This window comes from Balaenoptera acutorostrata, chromosome 5, assembly GCF_949987535.1.
Source record: "Balaenoptera acutorostrata chromosome 5, mBalAcu1.1, whole genome shotgun sequence".
NCBI classification, from domain to species: Eukaryota; Metazoa; Chordata; class Mammalia; order Artiodactyla; family Balaenopteridae; genus Balaenoptera; species Balaenoptera acutorostrata.
This window is the reverse complement of record NC_080068.1, coordinates 54,736,919-54,749,627: the sequence shown is the minus strand read 5'-3', so window position 1 is coordinate 54,749,627 and position 12,709 is coordinate 54,736,919. Positions and strand designations below refer to the sequence as shown.

At 36.4% G+C, this 12,709-nt stretch overlaps 1 protein-coding gene across 1 annotated transcript in view; it reads left to right on the top strand.

The window, feature by feature from the left end:
* Nucleotides 1-12,709, top strand: part of DCK (deoxycytidine kinase) — a 58,388-nt gene that overhangs the window by 26,681 nt on the left and 18,998 nt on the right. The window lies entirely within an intron of this gene.

Sequence of the window (12,709 nt, the reverse complement as noted above, 5' to 3'; positions counted from 1 at the left end):
AAAGAAGCTTAAAAAATTATTATTTGTCATTACTTAAAAGCTGTACCACTGGGTGAGCACAAGGGTATTGAGCCTAGTGGTCTGCATTATCTCTTGAATCCTGTCTTCCCTATCAGATCATCTTTCTTCAAAGTATATGTACTACTTTTTTTTTTTTTTTTAATTAATTAATTAATTTATTTATTTATGGCTGTGTTGGGTCTTCGCTTCTGCGCGAGGGCCCTCTCCAGTTGCGGCAAGTGGGGGCCACTCTTCATCGCGGTGCGCGGGCCTCTCACCATCGCGGCCTCTCCCGTTGCGGAGCACAGGCTCCAGACGCGCAGGCTCAGTAGTTGTGGCTCACGGGCCCAGCTGCTCCGCGGCAAGTGGGATCCTCCCAGACCAGGGCTCGAACCCGTGTCCCCTGCATTGGCAGGCAGACTCTCAACCACTGCGCCACCAGGGAAGCCCCTGTACTACTTTTTATAGTTTACTCTTCTAAGAAGGTGATTAATTGTACAAGACTTATCCCTTCATTCAGAGTTTTCTCATCTTTTATGCCTGAAACTTAGAGCAGTGTTTACCAAGCCCCTAGAAATCAGGTCTGTTATATTTTAAAAGACAAGGAGTCCCAGAGTGTTTTTTACATAGAGGTATAAATCTCATTACCTACAGAAATATGCTAGATAAGTTGCTTAAAGTATTACAAATCCTGGTAGATAATAGCCTTCCTCATTTGAAAAATCTTAACCTCTTTCCTTTATTTTTTTATTTTATTTTATTTACTTTTTGGCTGCGTTGGGTCTTCCTTGCTGCTTGCAGGCTTTCTCTAGTTGCGGCGAGTGGGGGCTACTCTTCGTTGCGGTGTGCGGGCTTCTCATTGTGGTGGCTTCTCTTGTTTCGGAGCACAAGCTCTAGGCCCACGGGCTTCAGTAGTTGTGGCTCGCGGGCTCTAGAGTGCAGGCTGAGTAGTTGCAGTGCACGGGCTTAGTTGCTCCGCGTCGTGTAGGATCTTCCCAGACCAGGACTCGAACCCGTGTCCCCTGCACTGGCAGGCGGATTCTCAACCACTGCGCCACCAGGGAAGCCCTTACCTCTTTCCTTTGAAAAAAATTTTTTGGGGGGGAAATAATTTTAGATTTACAAAAGTTGCAAAATTATTAGAGTTCCTGTGTATACCCATGGTAACATTTTACTTAACAATAGTGTATTATCATGACTAGGCAATTGACTTTGGTATACTACTGCTAACTAAACTACAGAACTTATTTTTAATAGTTTTTATTTTCATTTTTTAGAACAGTTTTAGGTTCACAGGAGAATTGAGTGGAAAGTACAGAGTTCCCATGTACTCTCTGCCCCCATACTTGCACAGCCTCCTCCAAAAGCAACATCCCCCAACAAAGTGGTATGTCTTTTATAATCAATGAACCTACACTGACACATCATTACCACTCAAAGTCCATAGTTTGCGTTAGGGTTTACTCAGTATTGTATCTTCTGTGGGTTTTGACAAATGAATAATGACATGTAACCGCCATTGTAGTATCATACAAAATAGTTTCCCTGCCCTGAAAATCCTCTGTGTCTGTTCATCCCTCTCCCCTAAACTCTGGCAATCACTCATTTTTTTATTGTCTCCATAGTTTTGACTTTTTTCAGAATGTCATGGAGTTGGAATCATTCAGTAGGGAGCTTTTTCAGTGGCTTCTTTCACTTAGTAATTTGCAGTTAATTTCCTCCATGTCTTCTCATGGCTTGATAGTTCATTACTTTTTAGCACTGAAAACTATTCTGTTGTCTGGATGTACCATAGTTTATCCTCTCACCTACTGAGGGACATCTTGGTTGCTTCCAAGTTTTGGCAATTATGAATAAAACTACTTTAAACATCAGTGTACAAGTTTTTATGAGGACATAAGTTTTCAGTTCATTTGAGTAAATTCCAAGGAGTGCAATTGCTGGATCATATGGTAAGAGTTTGTTTAGGTTTCTGAGAAATTGCCAAACTGTCTACCAAAATGGTTGTATCATTTTGCCTTTCCGCCAGCAATGACTGAGAGTTCCTGTTGCTCTACATCCTTGACAGCATTTGTTGTCAGTGGTTTGGATTTTGGCCATTCTAATAGGTATGTTGTTGTATCTTATTTTAATTTGCAATTCCCTAATGACATGATGTTAACCGTCTTTCCATCTATATATCTTCTTTGGTGAGGTGTCCATTAAAGTCTTTTGTCTTTTTTTAATTGGGTTCATTTTCTTAATACTAAGGCTTAAGAGTTCTTTGTATGTTTTAGGTAATAGTCCTTTATCAAATATGTCTTTTGCAAATATTTCTCCTATCTATGGTTTATCTTATTCTCTTGACATTGTCTTTTGCAGAGCAGAAGTTTTTAATTTTAATGAAGTCCAGCTTATCAATTATTTCTTTCATGGATCATACCTTTTTTTTTTTTTTAAAGATATTCACCATGTATTTCTTCTTTAGGTTGTTTTTTTTAAATTTATTTTTATTTTTATTTTTGGCTGTGTTGGGTCTTCGTTTCTGAAAGCGAGGGCTTTCCCTAGTTGCGGCAAGCGGGGGCCACTCTTCATCGCGGTGTGCAGGCCTCTCACCATCGTGGCCTCTCGTTGCAGAGCACAGGCTCCAGACGCGCAGGCTCAGTAGTTGTGGCTCACGGGCCTAGTTGCTCCGCGGCATGTGGGATCTTCCCAGACCAGGGCTCGAACCCGTGTGCCCTGCATTGGCAGGCAGATTCTCAACCACTGCACCACCAGGGAAGCCCGATCATACCTTTTGTTTTGTTTTGTTTTTTAATTTAATTTTATTTATTTATTTATTTTTGGCTGTGTTAGGTCTTCGTTGCTGCTTGCAGGCTTTCTCTAGTTGCAGCGAGCAGGGGCTGCTCTTCATTGCCGTGTGCGGGCTTCTCATTGCGGTGGCTTCTCTTGTTGCGAAGCACGGGTTCTAGGTGCACGGGCTTCAGTAGTTGTGGCATGTGGGCTCAGTAGTTGTGGCTTGCGGGCTCTAGAGCGCAGGCTCAGTAGTTGTGGCACATGGGCTTAGTTACTCCACAGCATGTGGGATCTTCCTGGACCAGGGCTCGAACCCATGTCCCCTGCATTGGCAGACAGATTCTTAACCACTGCACCACTGGGGAAGCCCCATACCTTGTGTTGTATCTGAAACTTCATCACCGTATCCAAGGTCATCTAGGTTTTCTCCTATGTTATCCTCTAGGAGTTTTATAATTAATGCATTTTATTTTTAGATCTATGATCCATTTTGAGTTAATTTTTATGAAGGGTGTACGATCTGCATCTAGATTCATTTTTTTGCATGTGGAGGTCCAGTTGTCAGCACCATTTGCTGAAAGACTAGCTTTGTTTAATTGAATTGCCTTTGCTCCTTTGCTGAAGATCAGTTGACTATAAATATGTGGCTTTATTTCTAGGCTCTCTATTCTGTTTTATTTTTAATTTAATTTTATTTTTGGCGGCGACACGCGTCATGCGGGATCTTAGTTCCCCCACCAGGGATCAAACCCGTGCCCCCCTGTGGTGGAAGCATGGAGTCTTAACCACTGGACTGACAGTGAAGTCCTTACTGTAGCTTCATATTAAGTCTTGAAGTTGGGTAATTTTGCATTTCCTAGAGGTATGAGCTACTTAGGTTTAGTAACACTTTGGGTGCTTTTTGAGGTTATCCTAATAAGGTTTTTCTCCTTTTAAGAATTTATTTGTATAATGAAATCATTTTTTCTCATCTTCAGTTAGAGAGTAGAATATTGAAAAATGAAGGCAGGTTTGATATAATTCATTTTTTTCCTTATTCTGTGTAGTGCCTTGGAATGTTGTTATTAATTATAAAATTTATTAGTACTGAGATTAGTAATGCCAAAAATGTTTGAATACAGTCTTCCCCCATAAGAGCTGTTCAGTAATAACTTTCTACCATAACATCTTTTTTTTTTTTTTTTTTAAATCTTTTTTTTTTTTTTTAATTAATTAATTTATTTATTTATTTTTGGCTGTGTTGGGTCTTCGTTTCTGTGTGCAGGCTTTCTCTAGCTGCGGCGAGCGGGGGCCACTTCTCATCGTGGTGCGCGGGCTTCTCATTGTCGTGGCTTCTCCTGTTGTGGAGCACAGGCTCTACACGCACAGGCTCAGTAGCTGTGGCTCACGGGCCTAGTTGCTCCGTGGCATGTGGGATCTTCCCAGACCAGGGCTCGAACCCATGTCCTCTGCATTGGCAGGCAGACTCTCAACCACTGCGCCACCAGGGAAGCCCTACCATAACATCTTTTAAATGATTATGTCATTGTTCAGATAATCACCTTTTTTTTTTCTCCTTGGGTATAAAGACTCTTCCTACTCTAAAATATTCTAAACAAGTATGCAATAAAGAACAATATTTAAACATTTCCAGCTCAGACAAAAACATAATAATTTACTTGACACTACACAGAGATTATCATTTTGAACACACTTGAACTGTACATCAGGTAATTTTGCTTTGCATAAGTATGTGAAATGAGAGGAATGAAAAAGTTATATCTTTTAGGACTCTCGTCTGTTATATGTAGATGTCATTTCCATGTGTTTTGAAGTTTCCTAAAGGTGTTTTTTTGTTATAACTTAATTTTAAGTGGCGTTTGAATGCCAGATAACCATTAGTCCCCAAAAGGGTGGAAGATTGGTGGGGGGAAATGGTACAGAAAGCAGAACTCACCTTCCAAAGAATGATTTCTTTATTCCTCTCCTCCACCAACCATCACTGACTATCAAATTTTCTTCCTTGGCAAGTACAGTAAACCTTGTTTACAATATATTTTATGCACAATCTATATTGTGTATTTCTTGTAAACTTGTTATTATTCAATCGATACATTTTTGGTATCTTAGGATATAATATAATGTGCCCCATTAAAATTAATGGAAGATATTTCACTTAAAGCTTTTTACTTAGTGACAGCTTTTTTTTCAGTAATAAAAGACATTAAGTGAGGGATAGGTATGTAATTTGAATTCGATTCAGTTTTACATACTCCCTTTCCCCCACCTTTTAAAAAATTACTGTGACTGCAGCTCTGTAATTGTATGTTTAATGAGGTATAAATTCTTAATATGATATTGATGTTCTCAGAATATTTTGTATGAATGAAGATTTGGGTTTGGTTCAAAGATTTCACAAAAAATTAACACCAAGTTCTGTTTTGGCAGATTTTGAATTGATAAATATCAAAGTGTTTCTTTTAAGAATTAAGACCATCCTCAAAGAAGATTATTATTAATATGGCTACTCTTTGAATTCATTTAATTTTAGTTCTGTGCCTAGAATAAAATACGTACTACACAGATCAATGTCCATTGTACTAGAATATAAAAGGTGACAATTAGAAGTCAAACTAGGTATCAGTACTTTAGTTTTTGGTTTATGTTTTTATGATTACCTTAAAAATATTTTAGGTATAGAATAACAAGTACCACAAATAGAATAAAAGACTCATTAAATATCAGATATTAAAATCCTTTCTTAACCATTGAAACTTAGACTCTGTGGTAGACAAAATTTATCACCGTTTTACAGATGTGAGAGGCTGAGGGATTTCTCAAGATCCCACAAAGACTAAAGCTGAAACAAAACCCAGATATTTTGACTCTCTAGAGTGGGGTTTCATTTTATTTTAGTGAGTAGCGACTCTAGTTTTACTTCTGCTCTTTATATCTAGGGTCATTTTTCTTTCCGTCCCTAACTCTGTCTAGTATTTCATGCCCATTTAAAATAGCAATTTGAAAATAAAAATCCGATAACAAAAGTAGTTTAAGCCCATGATTATCTTATAGTGAAATCAGTAATTGTAGCCCTTTACCACATGAGGTCATTGTATACTTGGTTCTTTCCTCTGCTCTGCCTCTAATCCAAGCATCATAATCTTGATGATGAGTGTTTGGGAAAAGATAGGAGCTGATGAGAGGTCTTTTGCATTACCAGAGCAAAAGCATTAATTGATTAATAAAAACTTTATTGAGTGAGATTTTATCTGTACAGATGTTGGGGAGGGAAGAAAATGAGCTGTCAGAATAAATACAGGCAATCAAAAAGGCAATGCTTTTAGAATTATTTTACTATAAGAAAGTCTGGTACCCAACTCCCAGGGGGCTTCTCTAGGTATTAATTGAATAATACCAATTGTTTTTTTATGGGATAGTGATTGGTTAGATAATTATGCCTAACAGGTTACCAGGAAACTTAATTTTCTAATGTTCACTCATTAGACTGTTAAGGGTTATCTTGCAAGACTGTTTACCATTTACTTAGCAATTATGTATACAAAGAAACTTAACAGTTATTTTTACTGTTCTGTGGAACTGTGTGGAGCTCAGACTGATGCTTATTTTTCCAAGAAGGAAGTTTTACTTAACAAAACCATGATCTAGAAAGTGATTCAGTAACAGAGTTAGGTGAAACCTGATTTTCGATTGACCCATCTTCTGAAACATATCACCTTTTAATGTTACTTGGCATCACTTCAAAATGTTGGTAGTATTTGGTGATATTGAATATATTTATATGTGTGTGTATGCACTGTTTTTACCATTATCCCTTGTTTAAACTAATAAGATTCATTCAAAGATAAGGCATCTTCTAAAGCTGCCATTTTGAGTGGAATCACTTTATATTAGAAGAGTAAATTAGGAAACTGGCTAATGTTATGAAACAATTAATGCTTCACTTGGCTCAGCAACACTTTTTTTTTTTTTTAAATTTATTTATTTCTGGCTGTGTTGGGTCTTCGTCCCTGCGCGAGGGCCCTCTCTAGTTGCGGCAAGCGGGGGCCACTCTTCATCACGGTGCGCGGGCCTCTCACTATTGCGGCCCCTCCCGTTGCGGGGCACAGGCTCCAGACGCGCAGGCTCAGCAGCTGTGGCTCACGGGCCCAGTTGCTCCGCGGCATGTGGGATCTTCCCAGACCAGGGCTCAAACCCGTGTCCCCTGCATTAGCAGGCAGACTCTCAACCACTGCGCCACCAGGGAAGCCCCAGCAACACTATTTTGATATGTTGTACAGAGCTTAGAATACTAGTTATCAAATTCCTGCCTTGGGGACAGAATAGACAGTATGGTCATCAGTTATTATTTTGCTGATGGTTGACATGAACTGGTTGCTAGATTAGTAAGTGAAATAAACTTATTAAGTATGATAACTAATTTTTAACAGACTGACCTTAAATAGGCAATTGAATATTGTCCTTTTCAGAATAGTTACCTTGAGAGACTATATGTTTATTCCAAAGATTCTGCCATTATTCAAAACACTCTTGGATCTGAGTTTAGAATCTGAGTTATATAACTGTTTAAATGTGATTCAGGTTCTTTTTGTGTGTGTGACTGGATATAGTTTTTTGTTTGTTTGTTTGTTTGTTTTGTTTTTTTAATGACCCTAAATCATTTAGTGGCGAGTCTAATGAACAAAATGGATAGTAAAACTTGAAAAAAGCTGCTTTTAGCCATAAAAGAAGGTAACAGTAAGGCACTTAGATTTCTTTTCTTGTTCAGTTTATGAAATATATGTGAAGGAAATTCATACGTTTTTTGCTAATTCAAATGTTTTTGACTAACGGCAGACTCTAAACAACACATAACCTATTGGTATGGTTGCTTTGAAGGCAATCCTTAGTACAATGTTCTGGTATAGTTAAAAAAAACCAAACAGACCCAAACATTGTGTCCTATTATGTTTACATTCGGTATATACCAACAGTCAGCTGTTGTTAAGTAAGAATTTATCTTTAGTATTTTTAACATCACAGAGGCAGTAATGATTAAGAACACAGGCTCCCAAGACAGACTGCTGGCTTCAAATCCTGGCCCTGCCACTAATTGTCTAACGTTAGGCAAGTCATTATAATCTTGGGAAAGTAATATTTTAAAATTTCTTTATAAGAGGGCCATAAGTAATAGTACCTACTTAGAAAGTTGTGCAATTTTAATGTGTAGTATATATAAAGCATTTAGAACAATGCTCAATGCATGTTAGCCATTACTATTAGTACTTTAATTTCCTTTCATTCAATATCTTGGTTGCTGAAAGCATCTGGAAAATTGGTAAGTTTGTGCAGTTATAAAAAAAAAAAGAGTGAATAAAGTGGAACTATAGTAGGATAATCACTGTATTTTTTGAGTGGAAATAGTTATGGTGTGTGGAGAGAGAGATTCACCAAACTTCATTGTTGTTACCTCTGGTGAGTGGGATTGGAGTGGTGGTTGAGATTCTTGGGAGAAGGTTTTCATTTAATATTAAATTTATTTATTCAGCAAATATTTATTGATCTCCTACTGCATGCCAGGGACTGATGAAAGAACATCTAAGTTGTTAGGAATCACTCTTCCCCTTGAGGAAGTTTGAAGTGATAAAGGAGATTAAGTTGTGTAAGTTCTTAGCATTTTCCTTTATTTTTATTTTCTGTGCTTTTACTTTTTTTTTTTTTTTGTGCCTTTACTTTTTGCATGGTGCTGAATATAAACATTTTTGCTATCTCCATTAATGTTTCAGAAAATTATGATTTTTCATTTCTGAATGTAAACGTTCTTTGAAATAAAGTAGCTTTATTTTCAGATTATAAAATTAATAAATATTTGTTACGGAGAACTCTCAGGAGAATTTGATGCTTGATATTTCTGACACCAAGAGAACTTCCTTCTCTTGGTAAGCAGATGAGATTAATAGGCTATGGTTTTTCAACCAATTCGAAGAATGGGCAGAAGACCTAAATAGACATTTCTCCAAAGACCTACAGATGGCCAACAGGCGCATGAAAAGATGATCAACATTGCTAATTATTAGAGAAATGCAAATCAAAACTACAATGAGGTACTACCTCCTACCGTTCAGAATGGCCATCATTAAAAAGTCTACAAATAACAAATGCTGGAGAGGGTGTGGAGAAAAAGGAAGCCTCCTACACTGTTGTTGGGAATGTAAATTGGTGCAGCCACTTGGAAAACAGTATGGAGATTCCTCAAAAAACTAAAAATAGAGTTGCCACATGATCCAGCAATCCCACTGCTGGGCATATATCCAGAGAAAACCATAATTTGAAAAGATACGTATACCCCAGTGTTCATTGCAGCACTATTTCCAATAGCCAGGACATGGAAGCAACCTAAGTGTCCATCAATGGAGGAATGGATAAAGAAGATGTGGCACATATATACAATGGAATATTACTCAGCCGTAAAAAGAAACGAAATTGAGTTATTTGTAGTGAGGTGGATGGATCTAGAATCTGTCATACAGAGTGCAGTAAGTCAGAAAGAGAAAAACAAATACTGTATGCTGACACATATATAGGAATCTAAAAACAAAAAAAAAGTCATGAAGAACCTAGCGGCAAGATGGGAATAAAGACTCAGACCTACTAGAAAATGGACTTGAGGACACGGGGAGGGGGAAGGGTAAGATGTGACAAAGTGAGAGTGGCATGGACATATATACACTACCAAAGGTAAAATAGCTAGTGGGAAGCAGCAGCATAGCACAGGGAGATCAGCTCGGTGCTTTGTGACCACCTAGAGGGGTGGGATAGGGAGTGTGGGAGGGAGGGAGATGCAAGAGGGAAGAGATATGGGGATATATGTATATGTATAACTGATTCACTTTGTTATAAAGCAGAAACTAACACACCATTGTAAAGCAATTATACTCCAATAAAGATGTTCTTAAAAAAAAAGATGTGGTACATATATACAATGGAATATTACTCAGTGAAAAAGAACGAAGCAATGCCATTTGTAGCTACATGGATGGGCCTAGAGATTGTCATACTGAGTGAAGTAAGTCAGAGAAAGACAAACATCATATGATATTGCTTATATGTGGAATCTAAAAACATGGTACAAATGAACTTATTGACAGAAAAGAAATAGAGCCACAGATATAGAAAATGAATTTATGGTTACCAAGGGGGAAAGGGGGCAGGGGAGGATCAATTGGGAGGTTGGGATTGACATATACACACTACTATATATAAAATAGGTAACTAATTAGAACCTATTCTATAGTGCAGGGAACTATATTCAATACTCTGTAATGACCTATAGAGGAATAGAATCTAAAAAAGTGGATTTGTGTATAACTGATTCACTTTGCTGTACAGCAGAAACTATCACAACATTGTAAATCAACTATACTCCAATAAAAATTAATTTAAAAGGTGTGGTACATATATACAATGGAATACTACTCAGCCATAAAAAAGAATAAAATAATGCCATTTGTAGCAGCATGGATGGGTCTAGAGATAATTATACTTAGTGAAGTAAGTCAGAAAGAGGAAGGCAAATATCATATGATATCACTTATATGTGGAATCTAAAATATGACATAAATGAACTTATCTACAAAACAAACAGGCTCAGACATAGAGAACAGACCTGTGGTTGCCAAGGGGGAAAGGGAGTTATATATATAACTGAATCATTTTGCTGTACAATAGAAATTAACACAGCATTGTAAATCAGCTACAATAAAATAAATTTTAAAAAATAGGCTATGGTTTTTATCTATTGTTTTTAAGCAAGATGTATAAGGATGTTTCTACCCCTTCCTAGAAGATATGTTGCAACAAAGAACTCTCAATGTCTATAAATTATCCTTAGTCTGTTTAGAAATTGCCCTTGCTCTTTCTATTTTCTTATTTAAGTAAAAGAACGTTGTGATTAGTGTTATGAGTCCAATATTTCTGCCCCGGGGAAGTGATAAAAACCAAAATTCTGAATTCCGTATTGAAAATGTAATAATACAGAGTTTTTAAAACTAAGATTGGATTATTAGCAAAATTTATTGACTTTTATGTTTAGTGATAGATACTTAATGGGCATAAGTTGAAAGTTTTATAAATTAGAATTTTGGTATATTAATTTTTTCCATTGATTTATAATTTGAGTTTTTTTTTTTTACCTTTACTTGATTTCTGTTGGCGTTGAGAATAAACCTAAACATTTTTCTTTTCTTTATAAAAGTACAACACGCCCATTAAAACAATTTGGACATTGCAGAAATATTGAAATAAGGTAATCTCTAGATCCTATCATTCAAAGGTACCAACCTAGCAGACTATTGCCTTCCAGCTTTATGTACTTACATCTACAAAGAAACATTTTTCTTTTTTACTAAATTGAGGTCATGCTATAGATTCAATATTATGTCCTGGTTTTTTTTTTTACCTTAAATTATATTGTAAAAAAATTTCTTACATCTAAGTTATTTTTGAAAATTTAAACCCATAATTTCTTGGCTCTAAAATTTGAAATGTTAGAAAATATGAGAAGAAAAAAAATCTGTAATCCTGCCCCTGAGAGTTAGCTACTTACACATTAGTATTTCCTGCTAAACTGTTTCTTTGCTCCCACCTTCAAATAAAACTTAAATATCCATGGTAACTCTTTATTTAATTTCTTTTGTTAAATGAATAATCATTTTGAAAAATGAACTTCTTTAAAGAAATTTATCTTTATATAATTAATATGATTAGTAAATTCATATTTTCACATTTTGTAGAACTTTTGCATTTGTAAAGGACCTCTAATTCAAATTTATTGTAACATTTTCTCTATAAAATATATTTGTACATGCTTACATGTGTGTTAAAGTTAAATCCTTAAGTGCTGTTTTATGTTAGAATCTTTAGGGAGAGGGTACATGTGTGTGCGTGTGTGTTTGTGTGTGCACGTGTGTGACAAATGTAGAATCTGAAGACACACTTTTTTATCTGGCTGGGCTTGGGTAAGCTTCAACTTCTGTGAGCCTCAGTTTTCTCATTTTTCAAATTGTAATGGTAGGACCTTTCCAAGGTACAGGCTTGTTGTAAGGAGCCAGTAAAAGCTGTGAAAGGACCTCTTAAATTATAAAACATACAAATGTTAATAGTTATTATTTAAGGGGCTCTAGGAAAAAAAAAAAAGGCAAAGGCAGTCCTTGATTCCATCAAGTTATGGTCAGATTTCCTATCAGAGTAGGTGGAAATTGGGTATGGGAACCTTGCTGTAAGAAATGCAGAATATAGTTGTGCATTGAATTCCGCATCTTTCTTATTAGCAAAAGGTACAGATTATCCTAACAGACCACATGTCTAGATCTTAGGGCAAGTGAGAATGTAATTCTTTTTGTACCATTTTAATTTTGAACAAGCCATGTTTATGGTACCTAGCTCTTAGAAAAAATAAAAAGAACAAGAGAGAAATGGTATATCTGCCCACCACCATCTGCTATTTTTAGATTGGCTAGGAAGCCCTATTTGGCCGCCTTTGCCCATGTCATTTGGCAACTCTTGAGCCTGCATCATTCAGAGATAAAAGAAGCTTAGAGGTGGAAAACTGAATTTCTTTGATTTTCCAGTCATCATTGATGAAAAAATATATCACCACAAGCAATTTGAAGGACATTGGCTGTAAGTAAAACAATAAGTGTTTTCAGTTAGTGAGATGGGCTTATGCGACACAAAAGACATGATGTATTTCCACCTTTCTGCCTTAATAGGGGGTGAGGAAGGTATGAACCTTCTGGTTTGATTTTTATTTATTATCAAGAGAAATAATAGTTTAGAAAAAGATGCAAATACTGTGCATATATATACATATACATACAAATATATATATGCTTATATATTTTTATGGCCTTTTAGAATAAAATTCTTAGAAAAGAAAGGGAAACTGAATGTCAAGGAA